Source organism: Humulus lupulus, chromosome 4 (genome assembly GCF_963169125.1).
Source record: "Humulus lupulus chromosome 4, drHumLupu1.1, whole genome shotgun sequence".
NCBI classification, from domain to species: Eukaryota; Viridiplantae; Streptophyta; class Magnoliopsida; order Rosales; family Cannabaceae; genus Humulus; species Humulus lupulus.
In genome coordinates, this window is record NC_084796.1 from 47,236,806 (window position 1) to 47,256,737 (window position 19,932).

Consider the following 19,932-nt stretch of genomic DNA (forward strand, 5'->3'; position numbering starts at 1 on the left):
AGGGAATTTAAAAAGCAATTCAAGGCTATGGTTGGCATCACGCCTGAATCTTCGGCCTTAACCAATGTCTGACAATAGCAAGACGAGTCACTAAAGAGTTACCTTGCAAGGTTTAACCTAGAAGTGGTCCGAGCCCGAAATTTCGATGATAATGGCCACCTGGTGGTCATTAGAGCTGGTATCTTACCAAGGAGTCCCCTTTCGGAAGATTTACAAACAAAGCCCATTAGGTCACTAACCGAGTTCAATCGAAGGGCCCAAAGGTTTGTCAATGTAGAGGAGGCGAGGTTAGCACTGAACCTGACCTCTTAGCCCATAACTACAATGAAAAACGTTAACTCTGCCTCGATCTCGGTGACCCCATCAACTTCGAAACCCTCCAGGGATAACCCTTCTTAAAGGATGAAGAACGAAGGGAATAACCCTGAGGTTGATGGAGGGAAAAAGAATAAAGGAGATAAATATTTCTCCGTTTACACAGTATATACCGAGCTTAATGAGACTCGGGAAAAAATATTTTTAACCAATGAAAATCAGGTCCCATTTAGACGACCTGACCCCATGCGGAATCAGAAGGCAAAAAGGAACTCAAATAAATACTGTAGATTCCATAGAGATATCAGACACACAAATGATGAATGTCGACAACTGAAGGACGAGATCGAAGGCTTGATCTTGAGAGGATATCTCAAACAGTATGTTAAAAGCTGAAGTTCCAACCAAGCCTTAACAAGTTAGAGGGCAGCAGCTGCTGTAATGCCCCGAATTCTTCGATGTTGTTTAATGGCGGGATTAGTAGGCCGGGAGGGCCATACTTGTTTAATTAAGCCATTAAATGATACTATGCACGTGTGTGTGAATTATATTATAATATGATGTTAAATGCATGCATGTGGGTCCACACTTTAATTACAGGGTTGTGATGGTAATTTGGCCCGTTGAGGGTGAAATTGTATAATTGTATGCATGTCAATGATATGTGTTGAGACCACATTATAATGTGGGTTTGTTCGAGCTTTTCAGCATGAGATGACCATGGTATGTTAATTAGCGGTCTGGTCATAACAGGTTTAAGTTCGAGGCTCAGGAGGAGTCTCGGGGTGATTTTAATGATTAGAGCGTTACCGGGCATTAGAGGGTAACGGAATATGAATTATTGGTATTTGAGATTATTGAGAATAGCGAGAATTGGAGAGCGTTAATTATGATTAACGAGATAGGTTGGAAAGGACATATTTTCCCTTAGGAGCCTTTAGAAACCCATAATTGACCTAGGGGTATAATGGTCTTTTTACCCCTAGGATAGATATAAACCCCTTTTTGCTGTGAAGTAGAAAGAAAAACAGAGCAAGATTGAAGCTTACCCGTACCTTCTCCTTCATCCATTTTCTTTGTGATTTTTGGTGATCTTGTTGAGGATTAAAGCTTGGGAAGTAGCCCTTGGGAGTTTGGGAGAGTGTTCCACCATTGATGAGCATCACAACTTGAGTTTGAGGTAAGTTTCCAGCCATTAGTTTACTTGTATACTCTGTTTTGGTGTTAGTTTTCAGCTTGTGTTTTTGTGGTGGATTGTTGGAATTGATGGAAGTTTTGGTTGGGGTTTAACTTGGGTTTTGCTAAGGGAGTGATATAGATCAAGTTTAGGGGTTGTATTGGAGGTATGAGTGGTGTTTAAGCTTGGTTTGAAAGGTTGGTTCCAAGAGAAATCGCAAGGGAAGAAAAACAGGGGTATGGCTGAACTGGAGGTTGGGCCGCGGCATGGCCAGGGAGGGTCGCAGCCCTTGAAGGATGCTGAAGTTGGGCGCCTCTGTTTGAGGGGCGGGCCGTGGCATGGCCAAGGAGGGCCGTGGCCCTTAGTGGCTTTTTGGCCAGAAATGGCTCTTTGGCTCGGGGATGCAAGCCTTAGGCCTCGGGGTTGATCCTACTACCTGGTTTAGTAGTGTTTGATGTCTCAGAGGCTAGGTTTTGGTTTGGGAACCCTTTATTATTCATTTTATTGATGGAATCCCATAATTGGTTATGACCAGGTAACCGCTAAAGGACCAAAAGGTTGATCGCTCTCAAGGGTCGTTCTTATTATTAATTCTCGCTCGAACAGGAGGTAAGAAAACTGCACCCTGTGTATATATGACATGCGTGATTATTATTAAGGCATGTTGATTGATAAATGTGGACAGGGACACTGACCTAAAGAGTCAGAAATGGCATAGCGTCATGAACGTCGAGCCAAATGAAGATTAGATCTAATCGATATCAGTGTTTAATGACTCATATGGGGTATTACTGCTGGACCGACCCTAAGGTCGTTGAACTAATAAGCGCTTTTCTGGTCTAAGACCAGTTATTCAGAGCCAGGGCATATGGCCCTAGTGACTGTTTGGCACATGGCTAGGGAACGCTGTTCCAGGGTTATGACTGTAAGTCATGAGGAAGGTTATGTTGGTGACTAATCACCATACACCTATCCTGTTCAAACTTATGAAAGGCTCACTTATTTGTTAAGCCCTGGTGACCCTATTGTCACATGGCTGAAGGGTGCTGTCCCCGTATTAGTGACTCTTGCGATTGTCACCTATTTGTTTGGATTGTTGGTCCCGGATGATTATTACGATTCTTGTTGATATTATATCATGATGTATTATGTTTTCTTGCTGGGCCTTGGCTCATGGGTGCTATGTGGTGCAGGTAAAGGGAAAGAAAAGCTCACCCAGCCATGAGTGGAGAGCTTAGGTGGTGATGTGTACATATGCGGCCGCTTGACCACCACAGCCAAGGCGTTCTCAGAGGAACTAGGGGGTTTACCCTATTTTTGCCGCTTAGGTCGGCGGGATTGTAAATTTGAAACAATAATGACCATTTTGTACTGAGAACAACTTGTATATGTTTTGATTAGCTCTGCAGAGCAGTTTGTAATGAAAATATCCATTTCCTTTTTATTAGTTTTTTCACCTTAACCTGTTAATTACACTTAGAGCACGTTTTTTACCAAAGGACTCGGGTAGCGGGTCAAATTTTCGGTCCACCGTTCACCGTAACTGTTCTGGGGTAACCAGGGCGTTACAGCTGCACAACCTGCCCAAAATAATAACTCCCGAGTTTGGGAGGATGAGCGACCCCCTCCGATTGATGGAGAGGATGTAGTAACCATCTCGGAGGGACCTCATATTGCAGGTTCAGGCAGAAATGCCCAAAAGAGGTATGTAAATGAGCTCAAGACTAGAGACGGTTCTCCCTATGAACTGGAGCCACGAGCTCCAAAACAGCAGAGGGTTGAGACTCAGTCCATTACATTTACTGAAGAAGACGCGTCACACGTCCAATTTCTTCACAACGACCCTCTAGTCATTACTCTCCAGCTCGCGAACAAGAGGGTGCACCGAGTCCTAATTGATAATGGGAGCTTGGTGAATATCCTTTACAAAGCCACTCTAGAAAAGATGGGACTCGCGCTTCACAATTTGAAAGCGTGTGCAACAACATAGTATGGTTTTTTATGAGAAAGGATTGCCTATATGGGATCCATTGAACTCCCCGTAACCTTGCGAGACTATCCAGTCTTGGTAACCAAGATGATGGAGTTTGTAGTGGTGGACCTCCTGCCAGCCTAGAACGAACTGCTCGAGAGACCTGCCCTGATTGGGTTGGGGGCAGTGTCGTCTATCAGGCACTTGGCCATCAAGTTCCCAACTTCTTGTGGCATCGGGACGTTGAAGGGAGACCAGCTCGCAGGAAGGGAGTGCTACAACATTTCCATAAGAAGAAAAAATCAAACGAGTCCGCATACACTGGTAGTTGTTCAGGAGACAGATGGGCCCGTCTTCGAGATAGATGAGGAAATCTACCCCAGAATGGAAGAAAGGGCCGACCTTGAACCTCTGGAAGAGTTCGAGGAAGTGACACTCAAAGGAACAGATGCCACAAAGGTAGTAAAGGTGGGGAAGAATATTTTCGAAAAGGAAAAATAGCAATTAATTTGCTTGTTAAAAGAAAACCAGGACGTGTTCGCATGGTCACACTCAGACATGGTCAGAAACAGCCCAAATGTCATAAGCCATGCATAGAACATTGACAAGAGCTTCCCCCCGAAGCAGCAAAATCAAAAGCTCCTGGACAATGACAGAAAGAAAGCCCTCAAAGAAGAAGTTGATAGGTTAAAAGCAAATCGATTTATATGAGACACCTTTTATCCAGATTGGATCGCCAACCCAGTGTTGGTTCCAAAGCCCAACGGAAAACGGCAAACCTGCATCGAATACTCAGATCTTAACAAGGCATGCCCAAAAGACTGTTTCCCCTTACCTCAGATAGATCAGCTCATAGATGCCACTGCAGGTCACGGCATCATGTCATTCATGGACGCTTATTCTAGATATAACCAGATCGCCATGCATGCACCAAATCAGGAACATACGAGCTTTGTAACCGACAAAGGGTTATACTGCTACAATGTCATGCCTTTCGGGCTCAAAAACTCTGGAGCTACGTAAAGGCTGGTGAATAGAATGTTTGCCGAGCAAATAGGAAATAACATGGAATTTTATGTTGACGACATGTTGGTCAAATCAAAACATAACGATAACCATGTGGATGATCTTGCGGAGTGTTTTGTTGTGCTTCAAAAATACAACATGAAACTTAACCCACAAAAGTGCTCATTTGGAGTGCCTTCAGGAAAATTTCTTGGATTTATAGTAAATGCACGGGGAATAGAGGTGAATCCAGACAAGATTAAGTCATTAATCGATATGCCTTCACCTCAAAAACATAAGGATGTCCAGAGCCTTACTGGACGAATGGCGGCTTTGAGTAGATTTATCTCGAAATCTATAGATCGATGCCTCCCATTCTTTAATCTTTTGATAGGGAGCAAAAAATTCGAATGGACAGAGGAGTGCGAGCTCGCGTTTCAGAATCTTAAGAAGCACCTCGCAGAGCCACCAATCTTGTCTAAGCTAATCTCAGGAGAGACTTTGTATATATACCTCGCTACAATCAAGCACGCCATTAGTGCAGTACTAGTGCAAAAAGAGAAAAAAAGTACAAAGACCTGTGTATTACATCAGCAAAATATTACTGGGGGCAGAATCGAGATATCCATTAATGGAAAAACTGACTCTGAGCCTTATACATGCATCTCGAAAGCTCCAACCTTAATTCTAGGCACACCTTATTCATGTGCTAACTGACCAGCCACTACGACAAGCTTTGTCCAAGCCAGAAGCTTCTGAAAGATTGTTAAAGTAGGATGTCGAACTCGGGCAATTCGAGATCACATATCACCCAAGAATGACCATCAAGGGACAAGCTCTGACAGATTTCATTGTTGAATGTACTGGGATCTCAAATGACGAAGTTGTAACCCCATCCCACGAGCTGTCGAAACTTTATGTCGATGGATCCTCTAATGAAAATGGATCAGGGGTAGGTATCATCTTAATTACCTTGGCGGGAAACCAATTCCACTCAGCTTTAAGGTTTGGCTTCGAAGCATCAAACAATGAAGCTGAATATGAGGCTTTACTAGCAGGACTTTGAGTAGCTAGAGAGATCAAAGCAAAGGCTATGCATTGCTATAGTGACTCACAGCTAGTGGTTAACCAAGTCTTGGGTGAATATCAGGCTCGTGGCATAAAGATGGCTGCATACCTAGAAAAGGCAAAAACTACACTCGAACAATTTGGATTCTGCACTATAGAGCAAGTCCCCCGAGAACAAAATTCAAATGTAGACGCATTGGCCAGGCTCACCATAACTAACGAGGCCGATACACTGAATGTGGTCCTTGTTGACCCAGATTTTGGCCAACTGACACGGAGTCAGAATATGCTTGATGTGAATGAATGTGTTGACAAGAATCGAATGACAAAAAGTAAAAAGAACACGATATTTTATAGTGGTTCAGCCCCAGGATCTGGTAATGACCTACGTCCACTTAGACTGTTATTGATATAAGAATCAAAGGAGTGATCAAAGAACAAGGGTTCAATGAGTTTCACTAACCTCTGAAGAACAATACAATATTCCAAGGGGAATTACTCTATTCCCAAAAAATTCAAAAGCCAAAAGTCCCTTCCTTGAGCTATCTTTTTCTATTTATAGGCTCAAGGGGGATTACATGATTTAGTTGCCGATATTCTCTCCTAAATAATCGGATATTCAGGAGATTGTGTGAGTTAAATTCAGGATCTACAAAGATCTTTACAGTAATATTACATTGCATGCGGAACCATCGACCATACTGGTCACAGGTAAGACTGGGCCGGTCACTGCTTCTAATACGTCTTCTGGTCGATACACTAGCAGAACTCTTCCAGGCGTCAGCCACGTGTCCAGGGATTACTTGCCACGTCATCAACTCTAATTTTTTGGATAACATTTTCCCCCCAAGTTTATTTATTACGAGCAATAAATAAACTTTTTGAGCGAACGACCCTTCAGTAACCCCGCCTTACGTGTCAAAACCCTTCGTGTGTTCTTGGAAAAAGTAACCTACTCCTGTCTAATCATGAGTTTTCGGTTCCCCAATAATAATTCGACGGCTATTCCGCTTCCCCATACTTCAAAAAAGGGAAACTGATGATTACACCTTTTTGATGCCATAGACAAACTTATATAACATCTCCAAAGCCTTCCTTTTCTTTTTACGCATGCAACTACTCACTCCAGAAACCCTAAAAGCCAGAGCTTTAATCTTCTCCCAGAGACCGTTCTTCTGCAATTTCAAGACTCAGTCCGAGAGCACTCCGTCTTCCGAAGACTCTTTACCATTCTCAACAATCTTCTTTCCGGTAAGTCTTCGAATCTTTATGTTTCAAATTTTCATATTGCATGCCTCTGTATGCTGACTTTTGAGTTCATCTGCTTCTGGTTTGAGATGCTTGTGAGTAGAATGTCTTGTAGGCGAAAAAGGGTTACGAGTTAGTTTAATAGTCGGGATCATACTTTTAGGACGTAAAATCGAAGTAAAATTTCGATCTTTAGGCTAGTTGGAAAATAGGTTTTTCCCGCCCTAAGGGGAGTTGAAAAAGCTTTTTTGAAAAACTTTTTACTATCATCATCCTTTGATCCGTTTTTCAAACTGTTCGTATGGAAAAATTTAGCTTTTTTTTAGAATGTTGTTGTATAAAAGCTTGACTTTTATACTCGACCAGCGCCATTCTAAAAAGCCCTTTAAAAATTCTCTATCCTCACCTCCCCATTCTTCTATTTGCAGACTTTGATGCCAGATTTGTGGGGAGGTGAACGGCCCATCGACGACGATCTTCTCGCCTAGCTGCTTGAAGGCGAAGAACAACCGGCTGACCGAATCCACGAGATTCCCTTCTCACAATCCTCTTCCAGACCTCGTCCTTCTCCATCTCAAATAGCCCGTTCCAAATCCGTAAGCAAGAAAAGACCTGAATCTGACGGTAGTCCAAACCCTCCTACCCAGCCTGATTCGCAAGCTAGGGTTCCCTCGACCAGTGGTCGAGAAAATCCTGTTCCTGACCCTAACATCCAAATTAGAGCCTGCCCTCGCCATCAGAATCTGCCTGATGTCGAGTGGTATATCTCCCCGGCCAGCGTAGTGACCCCTCAGATGGTTGCTAACTATTTCAGGAAGTATCCTCTCACTGGGGTTACCATTAGGATTCCTGCCGCAGACCAAAGGGCTAACCTCCCCGGAGGTGTATACAGCGCTTGGTCTCGATATCACATAGAGGCAGGGGCTTTCCTCCCTCTACGTCCATTTTATCAGGGGGTGGCTAATTATTTCGATGTCGCCCCCTTCCAAATTACTCCAAACGGATATAGAATGCTGGCCGCACTCTATATCTTGTATAAACTTAAAAAATGGCCTGAACCTACCCCCCACGAGGTCAATTATCTTTTCGACCTTAAATCCAACCCGCAACAATATGGGACGGGTTTCTTCCATCTTTGTCACCAGGAGACAAACCGGACGTTCCTGAGTGACACTATTCATATATCCAACGTGGGGCAGTACAGTAAGGAGTACTTCCTTACTCCGGACATAACCAACAACAACCTGGCCTTCTCTCGAGGAGGTAAGTGTTGTCCTTTACTGGTCGATACTTTTAATCAAAGAGTCTCCCTTTATTCTTCTCACACTATACTTTGTCTTTTAGGCCCATGGTTACGTCCGACCCCAACACCAAACATGGTGTTGAGGTCCAATGCATTAGCCAGAATGACGGACGCGGAAAAAAGCGTCAAGTCCCTGGTCACTGATGAAAACCTGAGGTTGTCCGGCCTCCTGGCTCCTCGCCATGAAACAAGAGGACCCGTGGTAGCCGATGCCACTGCCGAGGGGGTTCCCGAGCAGCAACCTCCTGCGTCCCCTCCCCGAAGGAGGCCGGCGGGGGTTATAATCAGGGAGCCCACGGGCAATCCTTCCGCAGAAAGGCCTTCTGCTCCCCAAGGCAAAGGAAAACAAAAGGCCAAAGAACCGGTTGTGGACTTGGGGGAATCCTCTGATAAGAACGGTAAAGTTATTTTGCTTTTAAATAGCTTGCCAATTCCCTGTCATTTGTTTGACGGGGAGGGCAACTTTACATATACTCCAAATCTAGGGCCAGACTTCTTCGTGCCAGATAGTGAGTGTATGACTAATAGAGTCAATAGTATAGTGACCAGTAGTTGTAGCTCGAGTATTAACTTTGTGACCTTCTTTTCTGTTTGATAAAGAGTCTTCATTTGCCTTTATCTTTACCCTTTGCATGTGTTTACTTGTATGCAGATATGGCCACTCCCAACGTCTTCGACCTATACCAGGCTGAGGAGGAAGAGGAGGTTCCTCAGCTTCGGCGAAAGTCGTCAAGGAGACACAACGGCGAAACAAGCCAGGGCCCTGCCAAAAAGAGTCGAACAGAAGACCCTTCCAAGGACGTGCCAACTGGGCAAACTTCTGCTCATCCTCCGGCTCCTGCTGAGAAGCAGACTCCTCCTGCCCCGTCAAACCCTCCGGCTGCGCCCACCAGGGAACAAAACAAGCGGGAAGAAACCCTTGGGGCCAAACTCTTGAGCCATGCCCTACGAGCAGCCAAAGATCGCCTCGCGCACATCGCGAAGAACGACCACGTCAAAAATGCACTGGTTGAGGCAGAGAGTATGGCGGTCGATCAAATTCTGAACAGGACTCTGAACGAAATAGCCAACGTAAGTGCCTCTTTATCTCTTAGGCCTTAGTCTTATATTCTTTGCAACAGGTTCTAACTTTATCTTCTGTCCTCAGGCTTTGCTGTCTGCAACTGCTACTCGTACCCGCACTCAAGCCACCATCGAACAGGCTCGGGCAAAGGCTATCAAGAGGCATCAGGTGAAAGCGGCCGAGGAACTTTCGGCTGCAGAGGCCAGGCATGCAAAGGAGTTGGAGGCGATGGCTCAGCAAAGGGATGTCGTGGTGACCAAGCTATCGGAGGATGAAGCTTCGAAGGCTGCTATAATAAAGCGAAGGGAGGAGTATCAGGAGGCCAGCCGAGTCCAGTTTCGCAAAGTCAAGAGACTGGGTGAGGTGCTTAAGTCCAAGGACGAGGCCATCGCTACTCTTGAGGGCCAAGGGGAGCAGCTGAGGCTTGACAACTCTAAAAATCTGGAAAGATATAAGAGGACGACGCTCCGGTGTTTTTACAACTTCTGGAAACACAATCAGGGCGCTGACTTCAGCTATCTTTCAGAAGATATTAGGACTGCTGAGCTGGCTCGCTGCACTGCTTAACTGGTTGAAGAGGAGGCAAGAGCCAGGGTTCCTGCTTCTCCAAGCATTGCTGGTGCAGAAGAAGGAGTCGTTGAGGACGCGACCAATCACGATGCTAGTAAAGACCCTCCTGCTCCTAATGCCTCTTGAGCTTTATTATTTTTTCTTTCTTTTGATTACATGACCCACGGGTCGTGATGTAAAGACAATACCTTTTTTGAATTTGCTGCATGGGCAGCAAACTTTTCCTTTTATTTGAACAGTTACATCCAAGCAGTGATGCTTGCGGTGTAAAAGATTGCTTCATGATGCTATAACATTTTCATTTATTATAACATCTGTCCGTATGACCGAACTTAGCATAGTACTTTGGCTTAATTTAACAAAATATAAATTTTGAAAAATACTCTAAGTACCTTAGCATGCTTTCACTCATTTTGTTCATGTGTTTACATACCTTATGGTACGCTTTGCTATCGATGTGCCTTATATGCCCCCCAAGTGATCGAGGAGCTTTAGGTCCTTGGTCACTTGCCTTGACCACGACCTGTTCGAACATTTCTGCTCGGGTAAAAAAGTCATTCTTGTAATGTAGCAAAACAACACACGTAATGAACAAATACTTGTAAATATAAATTCACAAATGTTGGCAAGAATGACTGGCTGCGCACAGTCCCTTATAATCTCGTATTAAAAATGGACTAAACATGTCTTTAAGAGTGATTCTGAAACAGAATCTTACATATACGAGCGATTAGCCATACAGCGTGGCTAACCCTCTTTGCAAAACTTGTAAAAGGTAAAATACAAGCCAGTCCTTTAAAAAGGACTGTTCACTGATAATACTTGCGTAGGTGTCTCCATTCCAATAACGTGGAACAAGATCTCCGTTTAAGCGTGCAAGTTTGTAGGTGCCCGGATGAAGGACTTCTTCAATCTGGTAAGGTCCTTCCCAATTAGGTCCGAGTACTCCAGCAGTGGGGTCGCGGGTGTTTAAGAAAACTCGCCGTAGCACCAAGTTACCGACGTTGAATTTTCTTTCTTTAACTTTGGAGTTAAAGTACCGGGAGACTTTTTGCTGGTAAGCAGCAACTCGGAGTTGGGCCTTCTCCCTTATCTCGTCAATTGAGTCTAGGGACTCCATCATTAGTTGGCTATTCTGGTCGTACGTTATACGTCGATGTGATGGGGGGTCTAGCTCGACAGGTAACATAGCCTCATATCCGTAAGCTAGGGAAAATGGGGTATGACCTGTCGCTGTTCGGTGAGATGTTCTATACGACCAGAGGACTTCAGGTAGCTGCTCCGGCCATGCTCCTTTAGCATCTTCAAGCCTTTTCTTCAAGGTATCTTTAAGAGTTTTGTTTACGACTTCGACCTGCCCGTTTTCTTGTGGATGCGCAACTGACGAAAAGCTTTTAATAATTCCATGTCTTTCGCAGAAGTCGGTGAATAAGTCACTGTCAAATTGGGTTCCGTTGTCTGAAACTATCTTTCGGGGCAAACCATAGCGGCAAACAATGTTCTTGATGACAAAGTCAAGAACTTTCTTGGTCGTTATGGTGGCGAGTGGTTCAGCCTCGGCCCATTTGGTGAAGTAATCAACTGCCACGACTGCATACTTTACTCCGCCTTTCCCTGTAGGAAGGGATCCAATCAAATCTATCCCCCATACTGCAAAGGGCCATGGGCTTTGCATCTGCTTTAATTCGTTTGGAGCTGCTCGTGGGATCTTGGAGAACCTTTGACATTTATCGCATCTTCGTACAAACTCCATCGAATCCTCGTTCATAGTTGGCCAGAAGTAGCCTTGTCTTAGAATCTTCTTTGCCAAACTCTGCCCCCCAGCGTGATCCCCGCAGAAGCCTTCATGCACCTCTTTCATGAGTTCCTTAGCTTTTTCTGGTGTAACGCATCTGAGTAATGGCATAGAATATCCTCTTCGGTACATAACACCATCGACCAATATGTATCTAGCGGCTCACCTTTGTAGAGTTCTTGCTCTGTTTCTATCTGTTGGTAGCACACCGTTCGTCAGATACTCCAAGTAAGGTGCCATCCATGTATCCTCCGTTCCAATCTCCATATTGGCCTCGACCGCTTGTATGCTTGGCTCACTCAGCCTTTCTACTGGCACAATGTTCAAAGTGTCAGCATCTTTTTTGCAAGTTTTGCTAAGGCATCTGCGTTTGAATTCTGATCCCGTGGTATTTGTTGGAGGGTGTACTCTGTGAACTGGGCTAGCAGGTCTTTTGTTTTATTCAAGTAGGCCACCATTTTTAAGCCCCGCGCTTGATATTCTCCTAGAATTTGATTCACCACCAGCTGTGAATCACTGTAAATATCAAGCGTCTTTATGCTCATGTCTTTCGCCATTCTCAATCCAGTGAGGAGTGCTTCGTATTCGGCTTCATTATTTGACGCGGTGAAGTCGAATCTAATGGCGCAGTGAAATCGATGCCCTTCCGGCATTATCAATATCACTCCCGCTCTTGCGTGGGATTCGTTGGATGACCCATCCGTGAATAACTTCCACGAAGGAGCTTTCTCTTGAGGCTCAGGCGCACTAGGCTGTTCGCACTGCTCGCTATCTGGGAGTTCGGTGAACTCTGCAATAAGATCGGCCAAGACTTGTCCCTTGACTACTGCTCGCGGTGAATAGGTTATATCGAACTGCCCTAGTTCGACTGCCCATTTTAACAATCGTCCAGCTGCTTCTGGTTTTTGGAGGACTTGCCGAAGGGGCTGGTCAGTTAAAACTGTGATAGGATGGGCTTGAAAGTAGGGGCGTAGCTTTCTAGAGGCTAGGATTAAGCAATATGCTAACCTTTCAATTGGTGGATATCTCAATTCTGCCCCGATCAGTCTCTTGCTAACATAGTAGACTGCTTTCTGCACGCCTTCGTCCTTTCGCACCAGCACTGCGCTAGCAGCAACTTCAGTAATTGCCAGGTAAATAAACAAAGTTTCTCCTTCGATTGGCTTTGATAAGATGGGAGGTTGTGCCATATGAGTTTTCAAGGCCTGGAATGCTTGCTCGCAGTCTCCTGTCCATTCAAACTTTTTATTTCCCCTAAGTATATTGAAAAAAGGGACGCACTTGTCTGTTGATTTCGAAATAAATCTACTTAGGGCTGCGATTCTCCCGGTTAAACTTTGTACACCTTTGACCCTCTCTGGCGATTTCATGTCGATCAGGGCCTTTATCTTGTCGGGGTTGGCCTTGATTCCTCTTGAATTTACAATGAACCCCAAAAATTTCCTTGATCCAACTCCGAAGGAACATTTCAGGGGATTTAACTTCATTTAGTAGTTGTTCAATACATCAAAGCATTCTTGTAAATCCCTTACATGTCCTTCTGCCTTTTTAGACTTTACCAGCATGTCGTCCACGTATACCTCCATGTTTACTCCGATCAGCTCCTTAAACATGTGATTGACTAGCCGTTGGTAAGTCGCACCTGCGTTTTTCAGTCCAAAGGCCATTACTTTGTAACATTATAAGCCCATATCAGTCTGAAAGCTGGTGTGATCCTCGTCGGGGGGATGCATGCTAATCTGGTTGTAGCCCGAATATGCATCCATGAACGAGAGGATCTCGTGCCCTGCAGTTGCATCGACCAACTGGTCGATTCTGGGGAATGGGAAGCAGTCCTTTGGGCAGGCTTTATTGAGGTCTGTAAAATCCACGCAGGTTCGCCATTTGCTGTTCGGCTTGGGAAACAGCACTGGATTGGAGACCCATGATGGATAAAATGCCACCCTGATGAACCCATTCTCCTTTAATCTTTCAACTTCTTCTTTTAAGGCTCGCGATCTATCCTTATCGAGCAGCCTTCTCTTTTGTTGCACGGGTGGGAAGGTCTTGTTTATATTCAGAACATGGCTGATAACTGTAGGATCTATCCCATCCATGTCTTTGTGCGACCAGGCAAAAACCTCCTGGCTCTTCCGCAAAAATTCCACCAGTGCGTGCTTCATGGTGGGCTCTAGGTTCTTCCCGACCTTTACGACTCTGGTCGGGTCTTTTTTGTCAAGTTGGACCTCTTCCAGGTCCTCGACAGGTCTAACGTTTTCTTTAAAATCCCCAAAGCAAGGATCTAAGTCTCTATCCTCACTTTGGGCAACACCCTATTTGGTGACTCCATCACCGGATTGGGCTTGTGTATCAACCGCCATCTGCAACCTATCTGAGGCAGTGCTCTTCGGCCTTCCGTTCTTCGCCTTTGTGATTGAGGCGTTGTAGCACTCCCTAGCTTCCCTCTGGTTCCCCAACACGCACCCTACCCTTGCGTCTGTTGGGAACTTCATGGCCAAGTGCCACATAGAGATGACGGCCTGTACATCAACTAGTATAGGCCTCCCAATGACGGCATTGTACGCCGAAGGACAATCGACCACTACAAAAGTGGCGAGTAATGTCCTTGTTTCAGGCGCTGTACCTGTCATCACTAGTAGTTTGATCAATCCGGCAGGGGCAAGTCCTTCTCCAGAGAAGCCGTATATCGTTTGGTTGCAGGGCTCCAGGTCCTTAACGGACAGTTTCATGCGTTCCAGCGAAGACTTATACAGGATATTCACCGAACTTCCTGTATCGACCAGCACTCTTTTCACCATCATGTTGGCCATTTGGATGTCCACGACCAGCGGATCGGAATGTGGGAACCGGACGTGTTGGGCATCGCCATCAGAGAAGGTTATTTCACCTTCCTCTGACCGAGCCTTTTTTGGTGCACGGTCCTCCACAGTCATCATCTCGATGTCCTGGTCATGGCGCAGAGTCTGAGCATATCGTTCCCTGGCCTTTCCATTATTTCTCGCGAGGTGCGGGCCTCCACAAATGGTCAATAAGGTGCCAGTCACGGGGGCAGGCTGTAAGGGTGACGAGCGTTGGCGCGTGGATGCCTGCTCGTTGCTACCCGGAGCTTCTCGTTGGGAATTCCCCGAGGACCGTACGTATCTTCTCAAGTGTCCTTGTCTAATAAGGAACTCGATTTCGTCTTTCAGCTGGTTGCATTTGTTGGTGTCATGTCCGTAGTCGTTATGGTAACAACAGAACTTGATAGTGTCCCTCTTCGAAATATCCTTTCGAATGGGGCCAGGTTTTTTATAAGGCACACTAGAGCTTGTGGCCTGATAAACCTCTCCCCGAGACTCAACGAGGGCAGTGTAGTTAGTGAACCGAGGTTCATAACGGTTACCCTTCGCTCATTTATTGTCGGAGGTGGAAGGCTCGTTATACGGCCGTTTTCCACCATTCTTACCATTGTCGTTCCCGTTCCCGTTGCCTTTGCCGTTGCCGTTAGGTTTGGACCCATTGGAGGCTTTGGCAGGCTCGGCTGCTTTCTTATCCTTGCCAGAAGGCTTTCCATCATCGGCAATGGCATCTTCGAGCTTGATGTAACGATCAGCTCGGTCCAGGAATTCCTGGGTAGTTCTTACTCCTTCCTTTCGAAGGCTTTTCCAGAGAGGGGAGTGACGCCTAACCCCTGCAGTTATGGCCATCATTTTGCCTTCGTCTCCCACTGTTTTTGCTCCAGCTGCTGCTCGCATAAAGCGCTGGATGTAGTCCTTCACTGATTCTCCGTCCTGCTGGTGAATTTCAACCAGCTGGTTTGCTTCGGTCGAATGCACACGACCTGCATAGAACTGTCCGTAAAACTCCCTTACGAACATTTCCCAGGAAACTATGCTTGCGGGCGGGAACTTAAAAAACCATTCCTGCGCGGCTTCAGAAAGTGTTGCAGGGAAGATCCTGCACCGAGCGTCTTCGGACACTTTCTGAATATCCATCTGTATCTCAAATTTATTGACATGAGATACCGGGTCTCCGTACCCGTCAAAGTTTGGAAGCGTTGGCATTTTGAACTTGCTTGGGGTTTCTGCATTAACTATCCTCTGTATGAAAGGACTGCCTTTCCTCCTATCGTGGTCGATATAAGATGTCCTTCCCCCGACTAGCTGTTGCACTGCCTTGTTGAGGGCATCTATCTGGGCCTGTACAGCGGCAGGAATCGTTGTGGCCTCTGTTGCTGGGGGGACATTCTCGCCATGCCGCTCGCGGTGATCGTTGAGTACGTCTCGCAAATCCTCATCTCTTCTCCGCTGCTCGCTACCCCCGAGCCGGTTGAAGACATTATTTTGCCGGGGCTGCCCCTCAGCATCCTGTCTGTTGGGTTGGTCATCTTGAGGTACCTGGCTCCCGCCTTTACCTCTTTCTTCATTTCTTCGGCCAGCGTTTCCCTTGCCTGAGTTAGCCTCGTTATATCCATGGCCGTCTCTGAACCTTTATTGGCTATGGTGGGACTGACTGTTCCCTCGATTTCCATTCCTGGCTTAAGCATCTCGAGCGTTAGAGGGCGGCCTGCATTGGTCGTTGTGTCCCCGTGCATTATCATGCCGTGGGGGACCACGGACCGCAAAGCCTGACTCTGAGTTCCTCCTGTTTCCAGGAGGATACTGACCCCTGTTCGGTAGGTTTGGCTCATCGCCCCTACGGCGTCTAGGACTACGAGGTTGATGCTCGGCCCTATTCTGCCTCTGTTGCGGGGGATTGCCGCGACCAGCCTGGGATGGAGGCTGTGCCTCAGGGTCCATCGGGACATCGTCATGGGGCACCTGAGGCTGCTCGGGCCTTTGTGGACTCGAGGGCTGGATTGGTGGGCTAGGATTTGGACCCCTTTGGGGTGGCCCATCGACAGGTTGGTCAGGCTGCGAAACAGGTGCGGCCTGATTTCTAGCCAGTTGCAAGGCTGCCTCGAGGGCTACCATGGCTTCGCTCTGGCGGCGGTCCATCTCCGCCTGCCTTTCGCTTAACTCCGCGCACTGCCGTGCAATCTCTTGCTGCTGCCGCGCCACAACTTCGGCAGCAGTCTCTTGACTGGCTTTCAGATTAGCCAGCTCTTCCTGCAACGCTCCCAGGGTACTCTTCAGTGTTGCATCATCCATCTCTTCCTCCTCAAAGTCTAAATGTGGCTGATCCTCAGCCATGCTTGCAGGAGGAGGAGGAGGTGGCGGGTTTGACGGTGCAGCGGCGACCGCCTGTCCAGTTTTCCTTGCAGTTTTCGTCATTGATTTTCTCAACAATGATAAATCAAGCTCTCAATGAAAGCACCAGAATGTTGACCCAAATTTTGGCCAACTGACACGAAGTCAGAATATGCTTGATGTGAATGAATGTGTTGACAAGAATCGAATGACAAAAAGTAAAAAGAACACGATATTTTATAGTGGTTTGGCCCCAGGATCTGGTAATGACCTACGTCCACTTAAACTGTTATTGATATAAGAATCAAAGGAGTGATCAAAGAACAAGGGTTTAATGAGTTTCACTAACCTTTGAAGAACAATACAATATTCCAAGGGGAATTACTCTAGTCCCAAAAAATTCAAAAGCCAAAAGTCCCTTCCTTGAGCTATCTTTTTCTATTTATAGGCTCAAGGGGGATTACATGATTTAGTTTCTGATATTCTCTCCTTAATAATCGGATATTCAGGAGATTGTGTGAGTTAAATTCGGGATCTACAAAGATCTTTACAGTAATATTACATTGCATGCGGAACCATCGACCAGACTGGTCGCAGGTAAGACTGGGCTGCTTACTACTTCTAATACGTCTTCTGGTCGATACACTAGCAGAACTCTTCCAGGCATCAGCCACGTGACCAGGGATTACTTGCCACGTCATCAACTCAAATTTTTTGGATAACAGTCCTAGAGGACTTTCTTCCGACCCTAAGTATTAACGATCCTAATGAAGAAGACGTATGCATGATTGACTCGCAACCAACCTGGATGTCCCCAATAGTTGACTACCTCGAAACCGAAAGTCTCCCAGTAAACCGGAACAAGGCTAGAAAACTGATGTATTAGATCCCGAGATACTATTGTGGAAGGAAGGTTGTATAGAAGAGGGCACTCTATGCCATTACTCCGATGTGTCACTCCTCCCGAGGCAAAGAAAATTTTGGAAGAAATTCATGAAGGATTTTGTGGAGACCACACTGGGGGGCATAGTCTATCCAAAAAGGTGATAAGACAAGGGTATTTCTAGCCCACAATCAAGGCAAACTCGTTCGAATATGTCAAACGGCGTGATAAATGTCAACAGTTTGCCTCAGTTCCACGAGCTCTACCTACCGAACTCACCATGATGAGCTCCCCATGGACATTCGCAGTATGGGGAATCGACCTCATAGGTTCATTGCCAACTGGCAAAGGTGGAGTAAGGTACGCTGTGGCCGCGGTCAATTATTTCACGAAATGGACCAAAGCTAAACCCTTGGCCATTAATACCTCGAAAAAAGTCTTAGACTTTGTTGTAAAAAATATCGTCTGTCGATATGGGATGCCTAGAAAAATAGTATCGGACAATGGAACCCAGATCGATAGCGATTTGTTTACCCATTTCTATGAGAAAAATGGGATAATAAAAACTTTCTCCTCCATGGCCCATCCCCAATCAAATGGCCAGGTCGAAGCAGTCAACAAGACCCTAAAGAGTTCCATAAAGAAAAGGTTAGAGGCAAAGGGAAAGTGACCTGAGGAATTACCTCAAGTTTTGTGGGCTTATTGAACCACAGCACGAACTTCAACGGGTCATACTCCTTTCTCCATGGCTTATGGATGTGAGGCCATGTTGCATATTGAGGTCGAAATCCCCATAATACGGAGCCATGCATACAATCAGGCCTCGAACCAATCTCAGCTCGAAGAAATTCTAGACCTCATTGAAGAAAGACGAGGTGAAGCCCAATTGAAAAATGTTGCATACCAGCAACGAGCTACTAGATACTTCAATAAGAGGGTCCGAGATAGAAAATTTGGATTGGGAGACCTGGTGCTAAGGTGTGTATTTTTAGCTACACAAGACCCGTCTGCAGGGGTACTTGGACCTAATTGGGAAGGACCTTACCAGATCGAGTCTATCATTCGACCTAGAGTGTACAAACTGGCGAGGTTAAACGGAGAGTTGGTTCCACGAGCTTGGAATGGCGAACATCTACGACCTTATTATCAATAATATAGGAAGGATGTTTTCATTGTAACCAAACATGTTTATTTTTTCTGCTTTTGTCAATAAAATGCTAAGTTCTGTTCAAAAGTTGCATTTTCTTTGTATTTTTTGCAAACCTTCTTAATTCAATAACCTATGGTCACACTCATAGGATATTAAGGGGGCATCAGTGGTATACAATCATACCATAAGTTTGAAAAAATAAATAACATAGAATAAAAATGTAAATGTCTGGATCATTAACCCGACATGAAAGTTTAAGTATACACGCGAGCTAAAAATGTCTGGACTTAACCCGACATAAAAGTTTATAAGTGTATACGCGAGCTAAAAATGTCTTGACTTAACCCGACATAAAAGTTTATAAGTGTATACGCGAGCTAAAACTGTCTGGACTTAACCCGACAAATAATTTTTTTTTAAGTGTATAGTTTGGAACAAACCAGCTAAAACTAATCGACAGTAAGAAAGTTGGAATGCAAAATAAACCAACTACGAATTAAGTCGATTCTGAGGCTGGAAAGTTTTGCAAAATTAGTTTTAACCTCACAACCTCGAGGACCTACTCGAGGATGAGAAAAAGTGACTAGAAAAGCAAGATATAACTAAACTACTAAACTCACATGCCAATTAAGTACTTTCGAGTACATGTTGAAAGTAAGGTTCGACCTTGATAATAACAAGGTCAAAAACGGATATATCGAGTAAACTGTGCAAGAATGCATTGAAATTCATGCTTAAATCCAACAGATGTATATGTATAAAGAAATATAAAAGCAAGCCTTTAATATGATGTGCTCGAAATATTTCGTCCCAGAAATGTAAAGCATAATATTAAGGCAAAAAGCTTAAAATAAAATCAAATGCATATAAAAATTTCGAGCTAGAAAACTGTATGCATAAAGAATAAAGTTAATATTTAATAAAAATAGCTCTAAATCGAGCTATATATTATCTTCGCCCCAAGGGCACATATAAAATAAATAGTAGATTGTTACAAAAAGTTTAATGGGACGCAGCCCATGACCTCGTCTTCACGAAGTAGACGCCTCCCCACCGGCAGCACCTGGTGCCTCCGCCATCTTCTCGGCCTCGAGCTTGTCCTCCTCTTCCTCAAGATGAGCTTGTCACTTTTTGACAAATCCGGCCTCTAAGTTCGCTAAGAAGCTGGAATCGAGGTCAACATTGTTCACCCAGATCTAATACATCGCCATATCT